General features: G+C 40.3%; 1 protein-coding gene across 1 annotated transcript in view; it reads left to right on the top strand.

Moving 5' to 3' along the window:
• AMER3 (APC membrane recruitment protein 3) overlaps positions 1–21321 on the top strand; it is a 41859-nt gene that overhangs the window by 10923 nt on the left and 9615 nt on the right. The window lies entirely within an intron of this gene.

Here is a 21321-nt window from a genome sequence, read left to right as displayed (position 1 = left end):
GTGGCAGAGAAAGAGCTGAAGCCAAGGCACATGCACATGCAAGGCTTGACAGGCTTCTCAACAGAGGGATTATAGGCTCTGTGCTGCACTTCAAAATTCTGAAAATTCTTGAGCCACATTTACATAGTATAGGGAGATCCAGAATTTGGTGTCTGACATAGGGTGAGAAACACTTCTGCTGTAAAACAGAAAAAGCTGATCAAGTACACAGACTGGTTCAAATTTGCCTGTCACACAAGGCATTAGGCCAGAGCAGGTACTATCTGTACAGACTGCTCCGACTCTGTGCCAGCTGGGAAATCCTCTGTTGTCCAGTTGCTAAGAGGAATCTGTCACATAAAACTTGTAATTTCTCTATCACATGCCCTGCCAAATGTGATAGATTGGCTGGACCCTGCCCAGCCGTGGTGCTCTGAGAGGGAGCCTTTGGAGGTTGTGGTAGATGGAGAGGAGGGTGCAGCAAGGGCCAGGATAGAGAATTAAGGAACAGGTCACTACTGAACAGAGGACCCAGCCATCACAACACTTGGCTTTTGTTGCTCAGAGCAGTGCGACTGCTTTCTGGTCATCTCTAAAGGCTTCCCAAGCTGCACAAACTAAAAAGGACAGTGTTTCTCTCTGCATTAGGCAAAACCACCCTTACATTTCCAGGTCTTGGGAGATTCAGCCACCCACTTTGCTATTTACATCTTTGTGAAAGTGCCCTTCCTTTCCCACTAGCAAGTCTCCCATTGCAGGGAGGGTTATTTTTCAGGGGTCTGCATGAATTTAAGGGCCAGAGACTGTCAGTCTTCAATACTCTTTACTAACACATCGTCTAGTTACAGCTCATCAGTGAATTTAGGTTTTCCTCTAATGAACGAAGTGCTTTTGGTTTTTCCCATTTTTGTTGCAAACAATGCTGACTAGCAAGACACCTTCTTATGTCACCAGAGTTTTGGGCAAAACTTGCCACTGAAGGACACAGCATAGTCGTTACAACCACTTGCATCTTTTAGATTATTTCTGAAATTAAAAATTCAGGCAAGGAAAGGTTTGTGGTCACAGCTAGTATATGTATGAAACCAGTGCTAGGCACAACTTTTTAGGAACAGCAGATCAGTGTATACATTGGCCTGATATTTTTAGTTTGTTGTGAATATTAATCCACAGGGTATTGTTAAAAATATCCCTGCCTTCACAGCCTAGGAATGCAAAGGGATTCTAATTTTGAGGAGTCATTTTCCAGTAGAAACAGAGAAGGGAGTCATAGCTGCCATGACTGTCAGAAGGGGTAACAGACTGTATCTTTGTATTGTACAAGACGTACCACAAGCAGACATTACTGGATGTGGGGCACTTTCTGCTGCATTGTATTAAATGGCAGCTGCTGTATGCCACCGTGTGTCAGCACTGACCTGCAGTACCTGCAGTGTCAGGAATGTGGCACAGTTCACATGCTAGCACCTGAGCCCCAAAGAGAAGACAGTTCACTTTTTTGTTTTCCAAAAGGGATCTGCTGATTTTTGATAGCAGTTTCTGTAACAGTAAAATTAATGGCATTTTAAAATATAGATTGGATTTGCATATTCATAAAATGACTTGGGGGAATGCTCTCGTTTCAAGAAATTATTTCACTACAGGCTTGCTGTTTAATTTCTTACAGAAAAACATTTTTGACTATAATTAAAATGGCATTTAACATAGTTAAACAGCTATGGTGACAGATACAAACACAGCCATGTGACTGTGTTTTCCTACCCAGCATCTTCTTGCCTGCCCACATTAACAGATGGCCTACAGGTTTGCCGGAAATATTAGTTTTTTCAAAAGTGACTCAGGATCTTTGCGTTAATCACAGGGGTGGTAGTGTAAGAGAGGCAAAATACAAACATGGTATCACTCTGTCTCTATGGAGACAGACATCATCAAGAAATACTCCTACACTGGACATGACTGTGCAAATCCCAAGAACTTATACATGAAGAATGCTCCAAAGGTCACTGTTTTAAAATACCACACTTGGGAGCTGTGAGAGAAGTGACAGATCCAGAGGTGTTCTGCTTCGTCCGTCAGAACAAATGCTGCATAAGCAGCTCCAATGCAGCCCCAGCTCTTCCCATGGGCTCCCAGGCCTGACCTGGAGGAGCTGGGAAGGAAAATGTCAACTTTCTTACCATTTATCATGGGGCAGAGGAAAAGCTGATATCAAAAGCCATTCAAATCTCCAGGTTTTGTCACCCCCATCTCCAGATGTCCCAGCACCCACAGTAACAAATGAGCCCATCTTCTCTGCTCCAACTAGTGTGCGTGGTTCCCCCGCGCCATGCCTGGTCTCTGGTGCTTCTCTACCCTGCTGAACGCAGAGGCACACCTCTGGTGAAGAAAGGTAGAAGTGCCAGTCCCAGCTCCAGTTCTGTTTCTCCCTTCCCTGGCATTTTAGAGAAAAATTTGCAAATGCCTCATATCTGAGCTTACCAGGAATTTGATCCCTGATGGTAAAGGTACCCCAGAGGCAAATGGTGTCCTTACATGAGGATACAGAAGGTGGAAATTACCAGTAGGAAGTGCAATGAAAGGCATAATTTTCATTCTTCAGTATCGAAAATCTAGGACTTGGGAAGCAAATGCAGTCCATCCCCTGAATATGGGATTTGTATGTTCATGGACCATAGAAACCAAGCTGCAGAACTTTGTGCTTTTGGACTAGATATTTTCCAACAGAAAACTCTTTTCATCAACAAGGGAACACTGTTGTAGAGCACCACATTGGGATGTCTTTTTCTGGCCATTAAAATCTCTCTGGAAGTGACTGGACAGACAACAACACTGCAACAAAGCACTCCCTGCAAACAACAGCATTTCAGACCACTGAGCCATTTCTACCAGGGTTTGAACTGCATCTTCCCTTAACTGGTAGACGTGGCAGAGCAACAAAAACCACGTGTGCTCCCAGCAATATGTGCTCACTTAATTCAAATGCTGAAGCACTACATTATACACCAGTTGAAGCTTTTGAATGTGTTTCAGTGATAGCACTAAAACGAACACATTGCAATAAGCTTGCCCTCAGGTCAGAAAAAAAAAGATAACTGTCAATCAAAGAGGGATTGCCATAATAGATAGGGCAGCTGTAGATAAAAGAAGACAGTATGGCAAACATGTTTGCTGTAATCAAGGAACTGAGATTCAGAAGCAGATAAAATACAGCCTAGACACTGCAAAATGATAGAGGAATGTGTATCTGATCCTCACCAACTGAAGAGCTACTCGAAGTCTAGGCAATTTTTGTAATGCTTTTTATTCCCTCCTGGTTCAACTTCATTCCCTCCTCGTTTAACTTTATGTCCTCTGTCTTAAATAAGGTTGCGTTCCTCTCAGACAGATAGTTCTCTACCTGCCAGGCATAGGGAAGGCAGACTGCAGTATTTGGATTTGTTAAAAAGGAAAAGCAAAGCGGATTGGTAATTGTCTGATAAAACTATGGTATTGTTGCTTGAAATAGCCAGAGAGATGCCTTAATAGGTGAAAAAATAAAGGAAGAAACCCTCTACATGCAGCAGGGAAAGTGTATGGTAACACGTTCAAAGCCTGGGACAAAAAAAATCTATGTATTGCCATGCTCCTTCCATGGCATAGCGAAGAGGTTGTTTCTCGAGTCTCACATGATGAAATGTAAAAACAATGAAGTGCAGCGACAGCCAGCACATTTTCTGCATTGGAAATGCCTCTGGCTCTGAAACATACACCTTTATAATGTGAGTTGCCCAGATCATCTTGCACTGAACCAGATACTGAAATGTCATCTGACAGCCCACCAGCCACACGTGCACACACATGCAAGTACATACACACAAGCTCCTGTTCAGACAAATGCATCACAAAGTACAAATGTACTGTTTGTCACATATGGTACCACAGAAGCAAAGAGCAGGGAGACAGAGGTGACAGGCCACTGCCTGTGCTAATACATTTGAGTGTTAGTCACCATGTGCCCAGATACTTGGGCTAAATGCTAAATTACACAATTTTCTCCTTCATTAAACACTGTTGCTTCTGGACTTAGCTGTCTCACTGTACTGTCTTCATGGGACTTTGCCATCGATGCTTACTCTACCCCAAATCAGAATTCTATCATGAGGAAGAAATGTTCTTGCCAGATTATTTGCTAGAGAAGGGTTTTTCAACAGTTATCGGCACAGATGATCTCTTAAATGGGAGATGCACTAAAATGTTGTTAAATGTGTTTCATTTTAAAACTGAAGAAATTGATTTGCTGCTTTACCCACTACTGCAGTAGGATGGTTTCCATGGATACAGTCTGATAGGGACTCTATTTTTCCCCTCTTGACAACAGTACAGAAAGCTAAATTCTCATCTTCATTGCACCAGCATAAATTTGAAGCCAGGGGAACAATTCCCAGATTTAACCCTGAGAGCAAAAGTTGGCTCCCACTCTCCTTCAGCCTTGATTTTGAGATTTTCAGGCGGATGGCAATGAAGAGAAAAAAGAAAGAGAAAGCAGTTTCTGTGGACAACAGCATGGGCTGAAGGACAGGTCACATGAAATAAACACAGTGCCTTTGTGTGAGAAATGGAGAGACTTCAAGGCAGAATGCAAACAAATTAACTGCTTATTTGAAGACTTAGTGTCTTGCTTGACACAACTGCACAAATATAAGTCAGGTTTTGGCTACAGAAGTTTGGCTATAGAAGACTTTATAATTATCTGCATAGGATTGGACCAAATATCACCCTATTTGTTTAAATGAAGGGATGGATCAGTTGTTACCATTCTGAAGAAAACCTGCCTCACTTCTGTTTTGCTGTGGTGGCCAGGAAGGCATAAGGGTGGGAAGAAGAGGGATGCAAGAGACTAGTATCCTGCTACAGAGCAGGTCTCTTCATTCAAACAGGAGAGAATCTTGCCCAATCTAGAGCACAGTCATGGAGACACTGAATGCATAGCAGATCCTCAGCTCAAGAATGCTCTGTACAAACCTGATAGCATTTATACTATATATACCAGCCAGCAAGTAAAAAAAAAGAGTAGCAGGAAAAGCCTGGTAGCCTCAGCTTTTTGGACCTCAAGCGTAAAATCTCTGGTTCTGTTCATCCCATCAGAACATGCATTCTGTTCTGGGTAGAGAGAAGGGTAGAACCAGAGTCCTCCAAAACAAAACTGCATCCTGCCTCTGCCAATGGACTGCAGTTGGTGCTTGGAAAAGGAAGCATCAGAAACAGAGTAAATGGAGAATTTTGAAACCTCAAATTACCAACTTCCTATTTTCTGGCAGCAGCACTCTCTCAGCTAGACAGTGGCTCCTCCTGGATGTCTGGGTTTAGCACTCCCTTTTCCGAACTCAATTAAGCATACAAACTTCAAAGCCTTCTAATTTGTGTTACAAACCTTTACTTTGTTTTGTGTGTGCCTTTTGGGCACCTCTTAAAATCTGATGTCTATTGTGCTGTATGTATCAATGTAGCTTTGTAAAACTTCCAAACTGTTCCTATTGAATTTCCTCCTTTTCTGTCATCTATTTGTCTCCAAAACAGGCACTGTCTGTTTTGTGGCCTGGCAACACCTGGGAGGTTATGGACACTGCTGTGATCGTATATTTAGGGCAGAGGCCATGCTTCAGTATGTACGTCTGGAGTCTCTATGTAAACAAAGACTGATAGTTCGGGGAGACAGAAAGCACAGAAATCCTCAGCACCAGCGTATTTCTTGCATTTTCCTCAAAAAAACCACCCAAAACCCAAAACACCCACAAAAAAACCAAAACAACCCAAAATAACAAAATCAAAACCCAAACCAAAATATTTTATATCTCGCTGAAGCAAGGGCAAAAAAAATGACCACCAGTGAAAGGCATGAAGCACTGCTGTCACGAGCCAGTGCTTATAAACAGTAGCACAGGGAGCCTGCACTCCTTTAAGTAAATGTCCAAAACGAACACAATTCCCCATCAGGTCTTACGGAAAGCTGTTCTGTTTTAAGCAAACTCCTTGTCAGTTCTTCAAGAAAGGCCAGACTGCATACATCTGGTGTGGCAAGTTTCTTATGCTATTCAGGTCTTGGGGACAGCATCTCATTTACATTTGTAGGTGAGAAAGATGTTCATAGTTCTTGGACAGCAATACAGCTCCAGGTAGAGAGAAGCAAAAAAGTACTGTACATTAGACTTTTCCCTATGGAGTAAAGCATTAATGCACTGTGGCAGGCCTATTCAGGTAAAGCTTAAAAGATCTTGTGGCACTTAATGATAGTGAAAGCCACCAACGACAACTGCACAAATGACACCATGATAGTGCAGCCAGCAAGTTTCTGTCTTCCCACAATCAGCAATTCTCTCATCTAAGGGGAAACTGTCAGCCTGCAGGTCAAGATACAGGGAAGATTATTGGAGATCCAAGAAAAAGGAAGGTCGTCTTTGTCCTTATCTCTGATGGAATGATTCTCATTTCACAACAGAGAACAAGGTAGGAAAATGCAGATTGCATTGCCCCATCTCCTTTTTACTAGTCTTCTGTATATGTGATACTTTCCAGATCTGCCTCAATTTCCTTTCATGACAACCTTCCCTCTAACTTGCCCCAAACAGGCTCAACTCTTTCTTCTCACATGCTGTACATTCCTTCTGCTCCTGCTTGGCGACCGAAACTACTTCAACAGCCTTTTCCCTCACCCACATGCTTGCCAAGCTGACACCTCCTCGCAGCTCACTACCCCTCCCAAACAATTCTCCCCACCCTCAAGAGCCTGGAAACTCCTTTTCAGGCAAGCAGCCTCCTCCCCAGACTCATGAGATCCTTGCATCCCCACCTGACTGCCTGAGTCTGAAGCAGTGGGGAACAGCTGGGAAAGGAATTTCACACAAAGGAAGCAAAGTGATAATTTAGAACTGGCCCTTTGCGATCACAGGCTCCTCTCCTCCCCATTTCATTCTGCAAAGAAAACGTGCTGACTCTGCAGAATCCTAACCTGCAGTGTGTTGTAAATGATTATGTACAAAATGAAAATTGAGTGCTCAGCACACTATGAGACCAGGCAGGCTTGCACAGAACTCGCAGCATCATGCCCACAGAAGTCATTCAAGCTTTGTTTAACTCCAACAGCAGCCACAGAACTGAGCCTTGGGTCCTGTGCTTTGGTCACATTAATAGAGGTGTATACAATGACTGAAGGACACAGAGGTGGGAGAATCAGAACCTAAGTTTAGGCAGGATTAAGGGGGTTTGTCCTCCCCAAACCCCTTTGTTATGTTTTTCCATCCCACAGTCAATAGAGGGAGGAAAAAAAAAACCCCAAGCTAAGGTGGCTTCTGAGCTGTGATACACAATCAGGGAGATGTTTGCAGAGCAATCAATGGCAAAACAAATTCTGTCTGACTTCAGTAAGGCTGGATAGGGAGCCTTATTTACAGCAGGAGACAAAACACTGCATCAGAAATTTTCACAGCTCCAGCTTTTCAGGGGAGATTGTGCCGTCTGTTTTCAGCTGCATTTTTAGGAAATAATTGATTGGGTGTTAGCCTTAATTAACCCTGTCGCAGCTGCATTTCTGAAAAAAGGGAAGGTTGTATTTTACACAAACATCAAGTGGGGCTTGTCAGTGGCAGGAAAAACACTGAGGAAAAGGAGCAGCTCTCCCATCGGTGTACTTTAAATAGATGATGTTGCAGTTTGCGGCTCCTGGACAAACACAAGCCCAATCTCCCTTTCTTACACATTCTGTCTTCCCTCAAACATACAGGCAAGTTGGATTTTGCTCCGAAAACAGCACTAAGTAGAAAAAAAACACTGTTGCTATAGCAACCAACTCCTGAAACCCATTTATAATTAAGATGGTGGTCTAACCACCTACAAAATACATCTTGCAAAACCCCCAAGTTTACAGCTTGCTGAGTAACAACTGAATGTTTTTACAGTGAGTCTATCTGATCAGGGCAAGGTTGGTTAAGTTAGTTTGCAAGAGTGAATAGGTATTTGGAAGTAGTTTGCTACTGAGACAGCAAAAAAGATGCCAGGAAACAGCAGGGTTGCAATTTAAGGCTTTTTTGCTAGATTTCTTAAAACTTCAATCAATAACAAGATGGTGCTTGAATCATCTCAGCTCTCAAAAGTACTCTTCAACTATTATCTGTAAAATTTCAGAACACCTAATGAATCATACTTACAAATTTAAAAATACCCTTAACATTTTTACACAATTCAAAAGCTGTTTTACTTTAAACTTATGTAATAAAACTAATTAATGATTTTTCTGTTAGAGAAAGGCATGTTTATATTCAGTGTTTATTAAAGGAGATGACAGCTAGACTGTATGATTGAGTCTAATCCTTGAAACAAATTAAGAATGGATGAAGTTCATTTAAAAATGACATTTATTGCCAATTGAGAATTGTATGATGCAAATGATTGAAACGTGAAGGCTTTCTCTTATGAGATTTTATATAGATAAACAAACATAGACACTTAAAAGGAAGAATTCTTTCTATTGCTCCCTTGACCTCTCAACCTTACACATTTTATATTATTAAAGATAAAGGTAGTGTACCCATAAGTGTATAGAGAAATTGTAATGCCCTTGACCCACAGTGATTCAATCAAATAGCCATTAAACTATACAAACATAAAATGCTGGGACAGTTTATTGTTTCCCAAGTAAGACTAGTCTCTATTGCAGTATGTTTCAAACTTACTTAATTGACGGGCTGTTTAGGCTTTGAAATATTAAAAAATTTCCAAAGATGAGCAGGCTTTTAAAAGAAGTCCAGAGACGAGGCAACTTTCATTTACCTAAATAAAATTTAGTCTAAATATTGATTGTTCATGCTTTACTTCCATTTTCCTACTTCTTGTTTGTTTTCTTTGAAAAATGTTTATTTTTCTCTTTATTTTCTCAACCATTTTGCTAGCCATGTTCTAACATTTTATGGACCAGTAGTAACCTCAGAACCTCAAACAGCAAACTGCTGCTCTGTAGTACAATTCTAAGACCTCCAAAAATTATAGATTTCATGATCAGAAAAGGAAGGTTCCACCTTCCTAGTCACCTTCCAATAAAAGTTTTTTCTAGCTTCGTTTTACCCTTCATCATCCACCATTGCCTACCATAACACCCTTCCCATTCTGCTGTTCCTCTCTATGCCTTAATTGCATTTTAGGGAAGCTGTATTTTTGCAAAGCCAAATCCTGTATTTCATTTTCAACCTGACAACCAGTAAACACCATTAGGAATTTTCATTGATTTAAATTGATAGGATACTGCTCCTAATACCTGTGGGATGTCCTCAGAAATCCCCATGTACGCTCATATGAACTGTGCTGCACTGAGCTCTGTTCTGCCTCCCCAGATCAGAAGGGTAGAATTCTTCCCTGAGCTGAAACATGACCTATGTCAGGAGGTATGCTATCTTCCTTTATTTGCTAAAGAAAAAATGAAAAAGTCTATAATTGCAGTAACTATTATTGGGTACTAACTATTCTTGGCCTAATCCTGAGCAGCAGAGTGACCTCAGCTGTATTTTGGCTTCTCTAGAGATAGGTGATTGAACTTCCAAGTTGCTCACACTGTCAGACAGTGCTGCCCCCCAAAAAAAAGAAATAAAAAAAAGAGAAGAGCAACCAGTTTCTCCATTTCTTTGTCTAACATTATACCTTGCAGTCTACCAAAACAAATGGAAAACAAAGCAATTCAAATGAATGTATATAAATCACCTGGCTGGATATAGACTATATTTATGATTTTTCACCTAGCGAATATAAAAATCTTTATGCTGAAAGTAACAGCAAATAATAAATCATTACATTTACCATGGTTATATAGTTCAAGCTTTAGAGATAAATTCTTGGAAAGTACAACCAGTCTGCTGTAGGAACATACTCTAAAACTATGTACTTTACTACCGCTACCCAGAAAAGGCCTAGGGGATAAGGGCAGAAGAGAACTGCAACAGGACAGCTGGGTTACCTGTACTGAGAACCAAGCAAGCCAGCAATGAGCAATCAGCAGAGGAAGGAACACAGTCCTCTGCAGGCCAGCAGCACCACTTGGCTTGGGCAGGATGAATGTTGCATACCAGATGGCCCTTTTTGCAATTCAGGAAGCCACTAATACGATTCCAAAATGGAGGTGGTGGCCAGACCTCCTGTGCTGAGCTACAGGTACTGTAGCTGAGCTGACACTGAGGAAGGAAGTTAAAGGAATGTTGCAAGCTGTATAATCTTAAAAAGGGCAATGAAAAATTTTATGAATTACTGTATCTGGGAAACCTACAAGTGAAACATTGGCAACAACCTAAGCAGCATAATTTAGCTATCCTATAGGCACTTCTGTTACACTCCTCAGGATCACATACCTCTTTTCTGCATATGCCCAGGACATACAGGCAGTGTGCAAGACAGTTGGTCCTCCCCAGTCAATACAACATCTGTTTCTGTGTTCCTGAAAGGCACAGGTTTCTTCAAGCGCTTTTTAGTGGACTGGAAAGATCTGGATAGTGGAAAAAATAGACAGGCTTTTGAGAGGGCACTGCAGTAGGAGAAAACATTTTTCACATGGAAGAGCTTCCATCTGGCCTGGCCTGCTACAGCAGCTAAGAAACCCAGACAAACCTACGTTCTGGGAGAGCACAACATGAGACCCGGCACGTTCCCATGCATTTACATTGTGAGGAACCTTGGCTAGCCCTGTGTGCACAGTTTGTTGAATCCACAATCTGGGAACTGCCCACGGATCATGGAACATTAACTGTAATTGCAGATCCACTGGTCACCTCTGACTCCATGCAGTGATTTGCTGAAAGGCGCTGTTCCCTACAGCGCACAGGCCATGCACCATCCTGTCACATCCCCTTTTCACAGTCTGCTTCACTGCCCAGCCATCTCATCGTTTCTTCATACTAAAAAGTAGGCACAGACTTTGGCTCAAGAATTGCAGTGCTCAAATCAGCCAAACTGTTTAGTTTTTGAGGCTGGTTATATTAATAAATGCACTGTTAGTCACTGTGATTTCTGATGGGATGCTACATGTGTTTAAAGAATGAATGCTTCGTGTAGGTTCCAATTAGCTTGGAAATGTTTTCTGGTTCTTTGCCTAGAAGGACTTAGACAACAGTAGCATTGTTAGCAATGAACTGCCACCTCCTAATGTTGAGTTACAAGAATTAGTGGGTTAGTAAACTACCACTGACCTTCTTTTATTACTATTTTTAATTACTCATGAAACTTTTGAAAAATGCTATTGAAAAGATTTTTTAAAGTATCAGAAATTGGGACAGTATGTATTTAGAATAGATGAGTTTATTTGCAACTCTATGGTATCAAACTATTGTTCAGGAAAAAAAGGACAGGATTCCTAAATATGTTTTAGACCAGCTTCCCCATTGGTCTGTAACAAATCAGTTCAGCAAAACCAATCTTTTTTGAAGAAAATTGCCTTTTGGCAATTGTAGACCCTGAGCACTCTCCATTAGGATGCGGTGCCAAATTTTCTTACTTCTAATCATCAGACTCAATCTCCTCACAATTCTGTGCTACTGCCCTGCTTCTGTTTCCTCTTTCACCCTTCTTAGCACAGATTCCTTTCTTCAGGAAGGGAAGAGATGCGGGCCTGAAGATAACATTGCTGGAAGTAGCATAAACTTTATGTGCTGCATCCAGGAAAGAAGCTGCAGAGAGAATGGTTCCTTATCCACCTCCCTCTGTCTTTTCTTGCATGTTGTTTGGATACTAAGCCACAAGACTTTCAGGAAGGTCTTCCAGGAAGGGACTCCCAGACCCTCTGCTCCTGCTACTGGTGCACCTGCATGCCTCTTAACTATATGTTTCTTTGCCTCGAAGCAGAGTGATCACCTCACCTCTAACCTGACCTGCAGGCACTGTGATGTTGTCTCAGTCCTCATTTTATTTAATCACCCCAGGAAATCTTTAGAAAGTATTCTGTTATCTAATAAGAGCATCATATGGCAATCATCCACAGAATATAAATCAATAAACTTCCCCCAACAGCAATTTATCACTCATCATATCACACAGCAATCCACTTAAGTGTTATAATTAAAGGCACAAAAATTTAAAGTGAGCACAATACAATGATGAATAATAGCCCAATACAACCATTTCATAATAGAAAAAAATCCTACCATAAAGAGAGCTTTCTCTAGCATCCAAGGAGAAAAATTCCTTAATTCAATTAAGGGCCTAACTATTATCAAGTTAAGCCACATGAAGATTGAAAACCTTACTTTACTATGCTTTCAGAGAGGAGATCCCTGACTTTTTACAGGAATTAGTTAGTTCCTTAGATATAAGTCTATAGTAACATAGATATCCAAAGCAGCATAATCAATGGAAAACATTCCTACTAAGTTATTATTTGACACACAGTATATTTCTTCATGTCTCAGGGGCATACCTGAAAAATTAATCTCAATGAGAATAAAAATTTGTGCATTCATCAAAAAAATTAGAAAAGTTCATTGCTGTAACTCTTTTTCTTCACTTTCCACTATTTTTTTCCACTAGTACAGTTTCCACTATTACAGTATTGGGAAGATAATAGGTAAAGTCTCTTTATTAGAACACCTTGCCGATTTTTAAAGGTATGCATTCAAATTTCCTTTCCATTAATTTGCAAAACTAGTAATTTTCCCAGCTTTAACTGAAAATTAGAGTTCTCAAGTGGCTTATTTAATGGGCAGTGGTGTTACACCCGCTTCTTCAAGAAAACTCAGTTCCACTGTCTTGTGACTGCTGTTTAATCTCTCTTCATACAGGTTTCCACATTTAAAGTTGATACTGGTAACAGGCTAAACTCCCTTATATTGAGCAATGTTAAAGATAAATCCAGTGTTAAGGAAAAGCATAAACCAACTAAATCTCGCTTGGTTTAAGGGTCATGCCTTTCTTCAAACAGTCTCTTAAGATGGGAAGGGATCACTGGTGGCACTGATTTCCTTCTATTTTGTACACCACTGTCAAATACCTTCCAAAGTGGCAACTCCAAATTAATTTATAACTTAGTGTTATCTCTTAGCTGCATTTCCATGAACATAAATAACTAAGAGTCTAAAGCACACTGATTTTTTTCCTTCACTGATTTCTGGAAGTCTTGTGCATTTTTTGACATGGGAGCTAACTGAAAACAGGCACAAAAAAACCCCATGCACAAAATCTTCATGCTTTTATCAAAATTCCAGATTTGGAAAACTTCTGCTCATGGTATCAATGAGGTTCACTTCAAAGGGTTTTACAGAACAGCAAGGCATGAAGTCCTAGAGCCAATTCAAAACAAAAAAAAAAACAACCAGAAATTACAAGATTCTGAAATTTCTTCACAGTATTTCACAAGCCTAAACTTAACACCTTCCATAATTCAAGAGTGTTTCTGAGGAATTCTGTTCTCATAAATGAGAGAGGAAGAGACACAGAGACAGTTATGATACACAGACAGTTATGACAGACATAAATAGATAGATTTTTAGGAGAAATACTTTTATTAATATATTTGACACTGAACAGTTGCATTTATGTGAATATCCAAAACATTCATATTGGACCAGAGGAAAGCCCTATTTACCGTCTCCCCAGTAGTGACAAGGAGTGAATGCTTATGGAAAAGAATAAAAATAGGGCAATCAGTGGTATTAAGCGATCTAAGATGAGGGCAAACAATATTCATGCCAATGTGTTTATCAAACAGACCTATCTCCCATTGGCTATTCAGTATCATTTTGCAGCAATAAATACTTTTGGCCTCTATGACATTCTGTGCTAATGAATTCTACAGTTTAATTTTGCATTATATTGAAAAAAAAATACGTACTTTACATCTACTGCCTCATCAAAATTCGGGAGCCTATTACTCTCTGTATTCTGTGAAATATTGAGTCAACCCCTTTTCACCAATGGTGTACCATTCACAGATTATGTTCACATTCTAACAGCCATCTTTCCAAATTAATACACAAACATGCATACAGCAGGACTATTAGCTATTCTCCTGGAAACTTAAGATAATTTACACAAATATCTTAATATTTTTCATCAGGTCATAGAATCATATAATTGTTTAGGTTGGAAAGACCCTTAAGATCATAGAGTCCAGCTGTTAACCCCCAGCACTGCCAAGCCCACCACTGAACCATGTCCCTAAGTGCCACATCTACACGTCTTTTACATACCTCCAGGAATGGTGACTCCACCACCTCCCTGGGCAGCCTGTTCAGTGCTTGACCACCCTTTCGGTGAAGAAATTTTTCCTAATAGCCAATCTAAACCTCCCCTGGAGTAGCTTGAGGTTGTTTCCTCTTGTTCTGTTGCTTCCCATCTGGGAGAACAGACCGACCCCCACCTTGCTACAACCTCCTGCCAGGCAGCTGTAGAGAGCAATAAGGTCCCCCCTGAGCCTCTTCCTCTCCAGGCCGAACAACTCCAGTTACCTCAGCTGCTCCTTGTAAGACATGCTCTAGACCTTTCGCCAGCTTTGTTTCCCATCTCTGGACACGTTCCAGCACCTCAATGTCTTTCTTGTAGTGAGGGCCCCAAAACCAAAGCCAGGATTCAAGGTGCAGCCTCACCAGTACCATGTACAGAGGGACAATCACTTCCCTAGTCCTGCTGGCCACGTTGCTTCTAATACATGAAAGCACAGCAGTACGCTATGTGCTAGTTGAACTGAGGTGTCATGCGGTATCACTTTCTCTTTCTGCTCCAACTTTTTACAAGAAATTTTAGCCATAAAATACAGAAAACTTAACGCTACTCACTGTGTCCTTCTAAGCGACTTTCTGAAGAAAACTTGAAAACGCAGCAAGTTATTCAGTCATGATGTCTAAGTAGCCACTTTTTATCTTGTAAATACAATAGGATGTCCACATACTGGTAGATCTGCTGTTAAAATACAGTGACCTTTTAACTGATAAATCTGCAAGAATACAAATGCTTAATAAACAGAAATTGTAACTGTAAGTCATCTGCCTTTATCAAGTAGAGCTTCCCTTCCCCAGAAAGTAAGGAGCAAGAAGAATGCCATGTCCAGCTGATTGTGTTGCAGTTGAGCACACTTGGACTCAATTTCCCAGATACTCCAACCCATTCTACATTCACATAATTTAATCTACATGCAAGTCTACAATAGACTGTGTCCTAATTTTTGGGCGGGGGGGGGAAGGGCAACAAAACAGCCTGTGCTGTGGTTATGAGATGAAAACAGGTCAGTGATTCAACATTTTCTGACAAAAAGTGCTGGGTGAACGACCTTAATGGGCAGTCAAGATGATGGTAAATCACAGGACAGATTCTTAGGTTTAAGGACTGTAAATTCAGTGGATCCTCGCTCCAAAGACTGCCTGTGTGAAAGGGGACACCTGGATGGCTAAGAAAAAGCATTCAACAGTATTATAAAAAATTGGGAACATATCTGGGTCACACATTCATATTGGCCAATTTCCAGTTGGCAGAATATCTCTATAGGATCTGAAACAAGAGCATCAGAGCAGCCTACATCAATGACTGAAACAAAGGAATGGGAAGATGACAGAGAAATATTGTCTTCTCCATGCAGTGCAGTGCTGGGCACAGCTTGAGTGTTACTGCAGATAACTCAGTTGCACTTGTGCTTCCATCTTTTCATTTACCTTCAGGTTGAGCCTGCTTTTAGAGCAGCTCCAGTAACACTAGTAGTACCTTGTGTGTTTTCCATCATTATCCAAGCAGATCTGCCTGGATTCAACATCTGTGGCTCGCTCTACCAGGCTCCTGGTAATAACTATTAACAAAAAGACCTGCCAGTCTTCACACAGAGATGGTGTGTTTAATGTTTAGAGTCAGAAAAAAAGCATAGTGTCTGAAAAGAAGTATGCAAAACCACTGAAAGGTTTGCAGAATATCTAACTTAACATGAGGTTTTCACCAAGCACAAAAGGCAAGGATGGCTTAACTTCTTTAGGACTCCACAGGACTCTATAGGAGATGCTCATTGCCCTTCAACAGGAAGGGAAATGAGCTCATCTCTCAATGTAAAATCTGCTCCACAGTTCACAGCCCCTGCGAACTGTTGTACCCCATCACTGGCACTGCAAGCTATTCAGTCTGGCAGGAAACTAGATGTTACAAAGCCCAAAGGAAATAATTTGGTCATTTGTCCTTTGCCTACCCTGAGGTGTTTACCAAGGCATGTTCTAGACTGACTCAGTGTTTTCCCTTCCTGCTTTTCTAAGAGGCTGCTATTAAGTTGAACCCATATAGCTATATAGTTGGTTCTAAATAACAGGGTCATAAAACTTAAATAATTTACTACAGTCCAGAACCAATTGCTGTTTTTACATCATGAACAGTACTAAACATAGCAAAGGAAGACTTCCTTCTCCCTTCCTCCCCGCCCTACACATGGCTGACAGCTAAATTTATCAGATTTTCAGCTCTGACAGTTAAAAAAGGAAGTTAGCTTCCAAAATTAAAATCACCTCCTTCAGCAATGTGAACAGAGTCACTGATACTAGTTAAGATGTAACTTTATATTAATCTCTGTAGTTACCTGCATGAAATATACTGAACCTAAAAGCAAGTTTTGAAAATAGATATTTTTAAAATACACTAAAGAAATCAAATTCTTAGAATAAAATTTGGCTTTACTGGGATCAACATTTGCTTTTATAGCTTGTCAGAGGCAACTGAGTTTCCTTAACAATGAAAAGCATGATTTATTGCTGGAGTTTGCCTAACAACATAAAACCCAAAATTACAACGCCAATACTTCAAGACCCTGCAGAAACTTTTAAAAAACACCCTATCAAAACGCATGAATTCTAAACGGCAAGCTCAAAGCACAAAACTTTAGCACTTCCTTATAGACCTTATCAGACCATGCAGAGTAAAATTTACAGTCTTGTGTGCCTAAATTTAGATTTTAAAGCAGATTAAAAATGCTGACTCAGCCTGTATTTCAGCTGTATATATTCCATTGAGTCAGACTATCGGGCTATAAAACGGGGAAATTCTAATTACATTGCTCCACAAATTAAGGAAGAGTTGAAATCATCCTGCCATTGAACTAACTGCAAGCAACAATGAGGGCATTAAGTAGATCAGCTCATCAATAATGGAATATGGAGACTTTCAACATTAAGTAGGTCAGTGGTACATATTTCTATTTTACCCTTGGATAGTCACTCAGCCGCCTACCCACAGTGAACTCAGACTGGCTCCTTTCTCTTCTTACCAGACAGTCTTCAACAACACAAAATTTACCAAATCCCCCCAACCCTGTTGAGAACCCGTGATCAGAAAATGCATGGGGATTGAAGCTGGACAGTTGAAGGCTGTCATCCAGGAAGGGTGTGTTGAGAAGTGCATTGGTATTTCTTATTTTGTTTCAGCTAGGGGTGTGTAAGGAAACAAGCTTGTGTGGCTGCTGAAAGGTACAATTCTGCATAAATCTAATCCTGATTTCCTGTATTAAATGGAATGCCTCCCATCAACAGACATTGCAGAGACTGTTGCAAATCCATGGAGATTTTCCCAGTGATTTGAGTGGGTTCTAAATCAATACCTAACATGTCTAAAACATAACATTTTGAGATACTTCTATGAAGCAATACTGATAGCTGTGTTATTTTCAGTTCTTTGGCTAAGAAAATACGAATAGAAGAATGGAAATACACTATTTTGGAAGTCCTACTTTTTCACAGAAGCTGTAACAAATGAATTTGAATAATTTCAGTTAAAGGAAACGTGCCCTTTCTTCCTCTTTTTCAAATTGTTGCCAAAGGGATGTAAGTAGAAAGCTGCCCAGTCAGCCTACCAGTTACTTGCTGAGTCTATGCTGAAGAAATTTCAAAGCTGATAGAAAAGGAGCTGTCCAGTTCAAAGTCAACATCATCCAGCCCTGCAGGAGAGTAGGACAAGTGGAAATGCAGAAGCAACTGTCTATTCAAAATTCAGGGCAACCATGACATCTAATACCTTCAGTAAGAACGCTGTTGATTGATTAACAGAAATCTGCAACAGAATTCTTGCTGGGTACATTAATAACCAGCCAGGATATATGATAGCAAAAGGTAGTTAGAAAGCCAAACAGATTATTAATCCCTGAAAAGTTTTAATAAACATTATTTTTACTGCAACCAAACTAAATAGGAAAAGCAAAACTAAACAAACATTATTTCTTTAGGGCTACACAGATTGGACATCCCAGTGTGACATACCGCACATAGGAAGACTGAGGGATTCAACAACATAATAAAGATCAGTATTATTCAGTCTGGTAATTCCAACTGTTAAATAAGATTTTTAATTTGGGTTAGCATGGGCACAAGCTAATACAGAACACATCAGTTGTTCTATATTGATAAATTTCACTGATAGTATCATACATACATTGAGAGAAAACAAAGTATATTCTTATATCTTAAATTATACAAAACATTCCTTATTACTTCTGTTAAAACATTTAATTGAAAATGCATCCAAAATTAATAAATACTCTAAAACATAAAATGTTAAGTCTAATATATTTACCACCCCAGGGCACTTTTCATTTGTTCTCCTTACTCTTCTTAACTGAACAAGTAATTTACATGAATAATGAAAATAATCTTATTGTGCAGCTTTTAATCTATTATTCAATAGCTGAAAGGAAAGTAAAAATCGCCCTTTCTATCAATAATTCAGCTTTGGTACTAATGCAGCCATTCAGCTGCCCCCCTCACCAGGCACTCATACATTTTTAATGCTCACGCTCTTTGTTAGAAGGTCAAATGTGTGAATTGTAGTTGGAAACACAGTTACCAGATGTGGGAAGGTCAACTATAGAAAATATTGCTATTGCCAACAAAATAAATTAGACTGGCAGGACTGTAAAGGAAAACTGCATGGTAGGTTCCTCAATACCTGGCTTTGCTGAAGACCAGAAAGATAAAGTCCAACTGCCAAAGCTGCCCTGACAGCCCTGGCTGGTAAAGAAAATGGAGCTCTTGGCAGTCATAGTAAAGTGCTGAACAAACTTCAGCTAGCTTTGTCTGATGGTGCTATCCAGTATGTATCTTAATTCAGCCTCTCCTGCAGTTACTGTTAGTCTATCTGTATCCAAATCCAGATGCTGGACAGGACAGGTGCTTTCACCCGAGCGCTATAGGCAAAGGTCAAGGATCTGGTGACAGCAGTGTTTCCCTCATAGCCCAATTTTTACTGGTTTGGATGGTACTGTAATTTGGATACCTGCCGCTAAACTTCAGACCTGGACTGCCTGGACCAGATCTCAGCATCCAATGGGTCTACCTGGTCTCTTTACTTTCAGGGAGGCATTTTTAAAGAATTGCTCTTTAAACACCACAACAGTTTTCAAAGCCCCAGAGGTATAGATAGCTTCCTCAGCCTACCTTTCCTGCAACGTGTGAATCAGGCACTTGCAAGAAAAGCCAAGAACTTTGTTAGCAAGGCTTTTTCATCTGCTAATAACCCCCTTTGAGAATGTAATTTTCTCTAATAATACAGTTACCTTCTTTGGAAAAGATCAGCATCAAAAAGTGTCTTCAAGGCTCTACAATCTTTGAGCTCAGAAAGGCACCATCTCCTCTCAAGGCTGGCACAGAAAACTCCTCTGAGCTGTCACTAGAGAGACCTAAGAACTTTTAGCTGTCTCCCATGAAGCAGTGCATGTGAGCCTGGCATAAAGGAGTTACTATTACCTTTGCATGCTTTCCCACTCTGTTGGATGGAGGGGTTCTGGTACAGAGATGAAACCCTTCCCAAATGTTCCTGGAATAAAACACTCCTTCCCCAGTATTAGAGTCTCATTCCTCTGCTGAGGAGTTGACAAGTTAGCTGAACTAGAAATGGTTCCATTTCATTTTTACCTCTTTGAAAATCTACGTGACCCAACACTTTTTATGACAGAAAAAGTGAAGGATTTGCATTATTTCATCCTGGCTCAAAATGAACCCAATAAAATTTTATGTATTGTCTCTTGCTCTATTTCTGCTGTCTGGCCTTCTTCAATAAGAGGAAGAGAAATTAATTTGTTCCTGAGAGCATAAGCATTCATTTTAAATCTGGAATTGCTCCAGATGGAAAGTTAGACTTGTTCCTCTGTGTGTCACATCACTGCTTCATGTAGATTTCCATTCTAGTGAAGCTTTACAAAAACGTATATAGATCTATGAAATGGTTGCTTACTATCAAAACAGTATCACAATTGGCCTTATAAATACACTAAAGAGGTAAGAATGAGCAGGACTTTGTAAGCTATATCATCAAGGTCAGTTGACCATAGAGAATATTCAGGCAAGGGTCAATTTCAATTTCAATTTTGCAAAATCAAAGAATAAAGATAGTGTATTCATTTCTGTTGCTGCCATGTCCACATATTCCAGACCCAGATGTCTGACTTCCTTCCCCTTTACTCTCCATCTCCCCTCATGTTAAGTGCTGTATAAAGATCAGTTTTGGGGTTTGTATTACAAAGAGCTAGAAATGATGTCTAAAGATGACAATGGAAAGTGTACGCCCACAGATAGATACAGACAGATGGAAGATTACAAGGAACACGAGTACCAGTCAGCCATCAGAAATGGAGATGTCATCTAGTATTATCAAAGAATCATAGAAACACAGAATTGTTTAGGTTGGGAAAGACCTTTAAGATCACTGAGTCAAACCGTTAACCCAGCACTGCCAAGTCCACCACTAAACCATGTCCCCTAGTGCCACATCTACATCTTTTAAATACCGCCAAGGATAGCGACTCCACCACTTCCCTGGTGTCATCATTTTAGGGATGGACTTGCAAACACAAGAAGCCCTATAGGAAAAAATATTAGATTTCTTCTTTGGAAATGTAACAAGGAGACAATGCAGACTGGCATTGCTGACTAATCATAAACAAGAATCAATATTTAGGTAGATTAGGATACAACTGACAGGATAGAGACTAGCCTTCAGAATCCTGGGAAGGGAGGCCAAGCACCAAATGATGGATATTACAGAGTAAAAGAAATGAGGGAAAATACGCAAAGTGACAGATATTTGAGTTAGCATAACCAGACAGAAAAATACTATCTTTGTGACAACATTCTCTTTGGATAGGAAAGCCCAAGACTGTGCTTATCAAGGCCAGAGGAAAGGGAAATTTCTGTACCTTGGAAGTAATATAAACAGAACATGAATTACAGCCTTAATCATATGGATAAAGGGATTTTATGCACAGAACAGACCAGATGCAGACACAATCTGCATGTGAGAACAGAGAGAGAATTTTGAGTCAAAGAGCACTGCTGTGACTTGCAGGATAGTGGGCTGTACACAGGAAATGAAAAGGAGTTGGCTCAGGAAAATTTA

The sequence above is a fragment of the Falco naumanni genome, chromosome 13 (assembly GCF_017639655.2).
Source record: "Falco naumanni isolate bFalNau1 chromosome 13, bFalNau1.pat, whole genome shotgun sequence".
NCBI lineage: Eukaryota > Metazoa > Chordata > Aves > Falconiformes > Falconidae > Falco > Falco naumanni.
Note: the sequence above shows the minus strand (reverse complement) of the source record. Positions and strands in the feature narration are given on the sequence as shown.